At 37.3% G+C, this 7116-nt stretch overlaps 2 long non-coding RNA genes across 2 annotated transcripts; both read right to left on the bottom strand.

Moving 5' to 3' along the window:
* Positions 1–1133: 1133 nt before the first annotated feature.
* Positions 1134–3692, bottom strand: LOC143759142 (uncharacterized). The gene is made up of 3 exons (XR_013212181.1): positions 3644–3692; positions 2602–2648; positions 1134–1289 (listed from the first exon to the last, which is right to left on the bottom strand). It is a non-coding gene; the product is annotated as an uncharacterized LOC143759142 (long non-coding RNA).
* Positions 3693–6389: 2697 nt separating this feature from the next.
* On the bottom strand, positions 6390–7116 carry LOC143759141 (uncharacterized). Its single transcript, XR_013212180.1, has 3 exons — positions 6690–7116; positions 6558–6595; positions 6390–6468 (listed from the first exon to the last, which is right to left on the bottom strand). It is a non-coding gene; the product is annotated as an uncharacterized LOC143759141 (long non-coding RNA).

The raw sequence follows: 7116 nt of genomic DNA, 5'->3' as shown, positions 1-7116 counted from the left end.
GTGAAATAGGCCAATTTCACTCGAACCACAGGCTCGACTCTTCAGTACAATGGTAACCCCAAAATATCAGACATTCCAGAAAACCTTTTAAATTCCAAGATAATAGAACATTAAACACTAACAGATCTCCCCTGTATATTAAAAGGATCTCCGGCTAGTTTGACAACTTAGTCTTATTGGGTTATCGATACCATTTGCGCCACAAACGTGATATAATAACACACCCGATGTTTTCGTTGTAGCGAGATATTTTAAAATAAAGTTTTTACCTGTAACCCAGCTAACACAGTACGTTGTGACGACGTCGTCAGTTAGTCGTCACTTGGTCAGCGTGACATTACTTTATGACAACGTTGTGAGGACGTCGTGGTAAAGTTCCATTTTTTATAATCTTGGCTAACGTTCCAGAAACGTTGTGGGCACGTTCTCAAAAGACGTCGCTAGTTTATCCCATGGAAAACGTTGTAAAGACGTGGTCAACTGGTCACCAGATAACTTAATACAATTTTTGCTGAATTAAGTACATTTCCCAAATAATATATAAATGGCGTTTCACTAGGATAATACTTGCAACGCAATATTCTGAAAAGTTATCTGGAGACCAGTTGACCACGTCTCTACAACGTTCTCCATGGGATAAACTAGCGACGTCTTTTGAGGACGTGCCCACAACGTTTCTGGAACGTTAGCCAAGATTATAAAAAATGGAACTTTACCACGACGTCCTCACAACGTTGTCATAAAGTAACTACAATGCAACTACACTAACAGGCTTTAAAAGTTTTATTAAAATAGAAATAACAGAAAGATTTTTACAGCATTAAAAAAGAGAAATAACTGTGCTAATAGTATTAAAAGCAGGACCAATAAAGGAAGGGGGGAGGGGAAAGAATAAACTATTTTGGAGCAAAACACTGGTGTCATTAATCTTTCACCAATCTGTGTCTTTCCTGTAATGCTGACATTAACCTACCATTACCATGACTTTTAAATACTGTCAATTTAATGTGTTCTTCATAATGTAAATCAGTGTGCAGATATTTTTTTTAATGTATGACAATGCTTATTAGTGGTTATTTTTCATGCCACTATATATATATATATATATATAACTTGACTACAACTACAGCCAAAATGGAAAACCCTTTTATTGTTGCTAAGGGTTTAAAATTTAAGCAGAGTAATGCAAACAGAAATGAAGATCCGACAGTCGCTGAATCGGATGAAAGCAATGACTCCAAGTGCAGAAGAGGCCAAAAAGGATGGAAACGAGTCCAATTGCTGAATTACTGGAAAACAAAAACAAAACAAAAAAGATACAGGTAAGACATACATTCTCATGTAATCTTGGGCTATATCACATTCTACAACCACAATTTAATGTTAATTTAAACTGACAAACTGTCAAAAAGTCAGACTGCAAAAGGTGATTCTGCAGGCTCTGACGAACACACATAACAGGAAATTATACTTCTGCATAATGTGTCTCTTTTTACACCAAAAATGTGAATTCTGCCGGTATTCAGACAGTCTCATGCATACAGATACCTATACGGGCTACAATCACCTATGTAGGCGAAATTTGTTTGACATTTCTAATCGTAAACACAGCCATGTTGAAGCCTGGAGTAATGTTTTTCATTGATGTTAATCGCAGTCCACTCTGCTTATTGTTTTGTTATACAATAAATATCACATTTGTAATCATGCTGATATTTAGGGAAAATGGCACTCTTTCTCATGTAATAAACTACATCATATGACAGGGCTATTCAATTAGCTTAATTCGAGGGCTGGATTATCAAATCGAAATGTTGAGGTGGGCCGGTGGGTTAAAGGTATACTTCACCGCTGGAAAGATTAATGTCTTTTTAAATTGGGTTATGTAGTAGAAATGTGAAATTATTTTAGAATTTGGTGCCTTCTAGACTGAGAAAATCCAGAAAATGTATTTTTTGGCTCATGTGGATGAAAGACAACTCCCAGAATGCACTTGCTTCACTGCCCTATGAGGCCAGTCCCAAGCCACGCCTACCGGTTACAGAGGGCAGCATCAGAACTTGTTTACAGCTGTGTAAAACTTTTTTCCTTGGAATAAATATGAATTATAAAACTCAAAGCAATTGGTAATAATTATTTCATTTATAATTATCATAGGCATAAACGAACATATTCTGATAGTGAGAGTTGGTAACCACAGGTAAAACCATGCATGGCCACTCGCTCACTACCACTGTATAAAAAAATGCCTAAACAAAGGTAAAAACTAGCAACATACACCGGTATTGAGGTATATTAAAAATTCAATTACTTTTAGTAATTCAAATGTTAAAGGTTTTACTTTGGTTAGTTTGAGCTTAAACTATAAAACATTAACTTTTCTGTTATAGTGATGCTACCAGATTTGTGTTTAAATTTTATTTTGTTTCGTGAGGAGAACAGTTGCAAAGTTCAAAGTTGCAACTGTTCTCCTCACAAAACAAAATTAATTTTAAACAGTTGCAAAGCTTCAGTTTGATTGATATTACTTAAAATGCACACATATATATATAAAATAGTGATAAGGTGTCAGGTAGTTGTGTGGCATTTTAATTTGCTTACCTACAGCTTCATCCTTCAAGCCAGGAAGTAAACTATGACACCAGGCACTTAAACACTGAAACAGAGGGCACAGTAATGAGCATCAATTGTTAGGTTGCGTGAATGCACTCTCTAAACAATTTCCCCATGAATGAACTATCCATGTATACACAGAGCAACAGCCTCAACATTCTTAACAAGCTATAGCCTAACTTACCTGCATCATAATCCCCTGACCCAGTTAGGGTTGTAAAGGAAATAAGACATTTAAAATGCATAGAATGCTCCTCGTCAGTCATACTAAATAACTGCCATAACGGAATTAACGTTTGTTGGTTGAAGACGGTGGTGGATATAGACTGATATAGACGAGCTCGAGTTGATTTTATTTTTTTCATATAAAGATTGTTGTTCACGTATTTTTAGTTTTTTAATTCAGGTCCATTAGACCACTGTCCCCGCTAAAACATACAGTGACATTTGAAGTTACGTTAAATGTGTAGGGATACGTTAATGTAGAGCAATCCGACAGGCTGATCAGGACCCCGACGCGAACGGAGTGGTCTTGAATCCGTCTGAAGGGGATGTATTCGCTATAACAACAGCATCGCTATACATTATCACACTTATTACATGGCTACCTAACAAATAAATCAATAAATTGACACAAAATATTGATTTTAAAAAGGGGTTTATCCTCCAGAGCAAACAGAACTGTGTCCATGGCAACGCTCTGTTTTTCATGGCAACGGTGTGTTATACAGATGTCTTTTATCAAGAAATAATAGACCGCATACTACCAAGAATTCAACCATTAGAATTCAACCAAGCCATGTAATAAATTAATATATTAACCTTTCGTCCACAGCAAACGTTATACGCTGAGGGTGAAGTGCGCAAGACAAGTACATTTCTTGGGCGAGCGATGCGCAAAATCATGCAATTGCAGAGCTCGCGAAGCACAATCTGTCGAAATAATTGATTCTTGAATAAAATACAAGCTAACATTTGATGTAGTTATAATTAAACACATAATAAACGTTTACATTATAAAACGTCTTACCTTTTTTAAAGTGTTTCTGTATCCGCAGTCTTCCAGCGATACATCTTACTTTACCAGCCGTGTGTGTGTATAAGCGGATATGGCCCAAGTTCCTGTTCACCTGTGGGTTTACTGGCGGACAGCAGACTATATGCATACCGCCACCTATTGTACTGGAGTTTAAAATGAGGTCTATGGTTCAATACTGTGCAAACACACTGAAAAGTATTTATTGAAGCGGACCATAAAAACAATAGGCGCCCCAGTGCAAGTAGCTTTTTGGCCAAGTCACAATAATACACCTTTGTTTGTAGAAAGATGTGGTTCACTTCATGAACTTATTACTAAGGTCACAGTTGGGTGTAGACTGTGCAGACCATTGATTCAGCCTGAATTTGTATAAATACATATATTTTTGGAATCATCTTTAAACCTTTACATTACATTAACATTTAAATTAATTCAATTTATATTCAAATTATACATTTAAACAAAAAAGAAATCTAACTAGGGACAATTTACAAATTAATACCGTTAGATGTATGATGTCATTTGCTCTAATGCGCTCTGACTGAGAGGGATAGTTCACACATATGAACTCGTATAGCTTATTTTTCGATGTTATCATACAATTTATACATTTAAACCTTTTTATGATTTATAAAATAATTATTCTCTTCTCTTTTTCAGCTTCTTCAGGTACCATCTGCTTGTTGTAAGTCATACACACCAGTCATCCTACATCTCAGATTTGCCATGTTCATTACGTTCTGATTAGTCTGTAATGAAACATTTTAACTCGTATAGAGGCCCATCACACTCATATTCAGCCTTGTTTATTGTTTTTCTCTTTTTCTTTTGCACGTGTCCACAGCAGCCCGATACTGTACACCCCAAAAGTTCTTTTAAGAGCTAAGACTTTTAAGAGCTTTGGTTTCGTAAGTACGTTTTGACTAACTATCAGACAAGTTTTCAGTATTTATTGGCATAATGAAGCATACATGTAACATGAAACTTTAGGACTGTTACCAGGTTTGATTAATGAAATAAATTTTTTAACTACTTTTGTTTTATTAGATTTTGGATTGTCTTCCTCTGTCGCCTCAGTTTTAATTGCAAGGTAAATAATATTACTTAGCTGCTCCTAAATGTGTTGTCAGTAATATATGTTGTATATTTTATTTTTAAACTTACATTGGATATTTATATTTGGTAATTTTTTTGCGATGGGACAACTATCCATACATAGGCTATTTATGTAGATTCAGAAATTAAGAGAGCACTGCAAAACTTCCAACTTGATAAATAGATTTTTTTTATATATTTGCAGTTTAATTTCATGTGAATTGTTCAATATATAGCAAAGTAACATTTTACCAATTAATATCTATTGCAAGTGCCTAAAAATAACAAACCATTCACATTGATGTGTTGCAGTTTTTGTCCATAAGTTCTTTCATTTTGCCTTCAACACTACAAGGTAAGACATTTACAAATTTACAGTAACATGTTCTTTCTAGTAGGATTTGGTTTTAGTGCTGAAAGACCACAAAAGGACCAAACATTACAAAAATACAATATTTAAAAATAAAATCTGATAATCAGTGATCCCTAAATATTTAAGAACAAATAAGACAATTTAACTAACTTGAAAGCTCAGATTGGGTATATAAAAAAAAGGGTGTACAAATTAAATATAAATTAAATAAATGCTACTCTCCTAGAATGAGCTCTGAAAAGAGAGAGATGCACAGGAAATATGTGCATGCTTGGAGAACCACAAGGCAGGCATGGTCCAGATCGCCATCTCACCTGGAGACTAATCCAGCCGTTGAAGTACAATCACTTGATCTTCCAGTTGAAGAACAATCAGAAGGTGCTGACGGAGTAGTAATGTCAGTTGATATGGAGCAGAATTGTGAGGAATATTCATCTGACACTGAACACCATTTGCACTCTGAAAATGCAAGAGAACAGCCAATAGCAACAACATGGGAGGTAATTAACAGCTTGAATGAATCCTTGGCCTTTCACCTTGAAGACGACGGCAGTAAGGACACGTCACTGGCACAAGAGCTGTCCACTTGGGCTATTGAAAACCAGATAAAACACAATGCACTTGACAACCTTCTTAAATTGTTAAAAAGGCATGGACACAGTGAATTACCCTCAACTGCCCGGACCCTTTTGCACACTCCCCGGCAACTTGACACACAGCAATCATCTGGAATGGAATACGTTTACTTTCCACTAAAACAGAAATTACAAGAAACGTTAGAAAGTTACCCACTTGATGAAGTAGTTAAACTCCACTGTATTGATTTATCCCTGAACGTTGATGGATTACCACTGTACAAAAGCTCCAAAACATGTATGTGGCCAGTCCTTTGCGCAGTCATGCTAGATCCTGTTACCATTTTCCCCACGGCTCTGACATGTGGTGCAAGTCGACCAACAGATCTTGGTTTTTTGGAAGACACAGTAAGGGACCTGGGTCATCTGATGAATGACGGGATTACCTTCATGGGAAGAAAAATAAATGTCAATCTGAGGTGCTTTGTGTGTGATGCTCCAGCTCGTGCATTAGTGAAAAATATTAAACTGTATTCCGGGTACTTTGGCTGTGACCGATGTGAGCAAAAAGGTGTGTGGTTAAACAGAGTCACATACCAAGAGACTGCTGACCTCACACTCCGGACAGATGAAGCATTCAGAAACCAAACACAATTTCAGCATCACCATGGGAACACACCTGTGTCTCAGCTCCCCATAGACATGGTGAGGTGCTTTCCCATTGATTACATGCACCAGGCTTGTCTCGGTGTAATGAAAAGGCTCCTGCTCATCTGGACCAGAGGAGACAGAGCTGTGAGGGTTTCGGCCAGCCAAACCAAAGAGATTAGTGCAAGACTGCTGTCTCTCCGGAACTGCATACCATCTGCATTTGTGCGAAAGCCTAGGGGTCTTGAGGAGCTGGACAGATGGAAAGCAACCGAGTTTCGTCAGTTCCTTTTATACACAGGGAAGATTGTGTTAAAGGGAATACTGCCAGATGACATGTACTTACACTTCCTTTCTTTCAGTGTGGCCATGGCAATCCTAGTATGTCCAAGTCTTGTGCAGGAACATTCCAAATATGCCAATGAACTGCTGCAATACTTTGTGGAAAAAGGTAGGACACTCTATGGACAGGAGTTCCTCGTGTACAACACCCATACCATGCTGCACATAGCAAGTGATGCAGAAAACTTTGGTTGTCTGGAAAATTGTAGTGCCTTCATGTTTGAAAACTACCTGCAGTCACTGAAGAAGATGGTGCGTTCTGGCAGACACACACTGATTCAGGTTTCTAAGAGACTGGAAGAGATGAGCACACAGAAAAAAACTCCAAACAATACAAATGTACAGAAAATCTCTACAAAGGCCCGAGACTGTGCATACATCCTCAGTGGGGGCCAATGCTGTGAAATTCTTCAAGTGCCAGACAAGGAAGA

This window comes from Siphateles boraxobius, unplaced genomic scaffold (assembly GCF_051911475.1).
Source record: "Siphateles boraxobius isolate OS27281-9 unplaced genomic scaffold, OSU_SipBor_1 308, whole genome shotgun sequence".
In the NCBI taxonomy this organism is placed as follows: Eukaryota; Metazoa; Chordata; class Actinopteri; order Cypriniformes; family Leuciscidae; genus Siphateles; species Siphateles boraxobius.
Note: the sequence above shows the minus strand (reverse complement) of the source record. Positions and strands in the feature narration are given on the sequence as shown.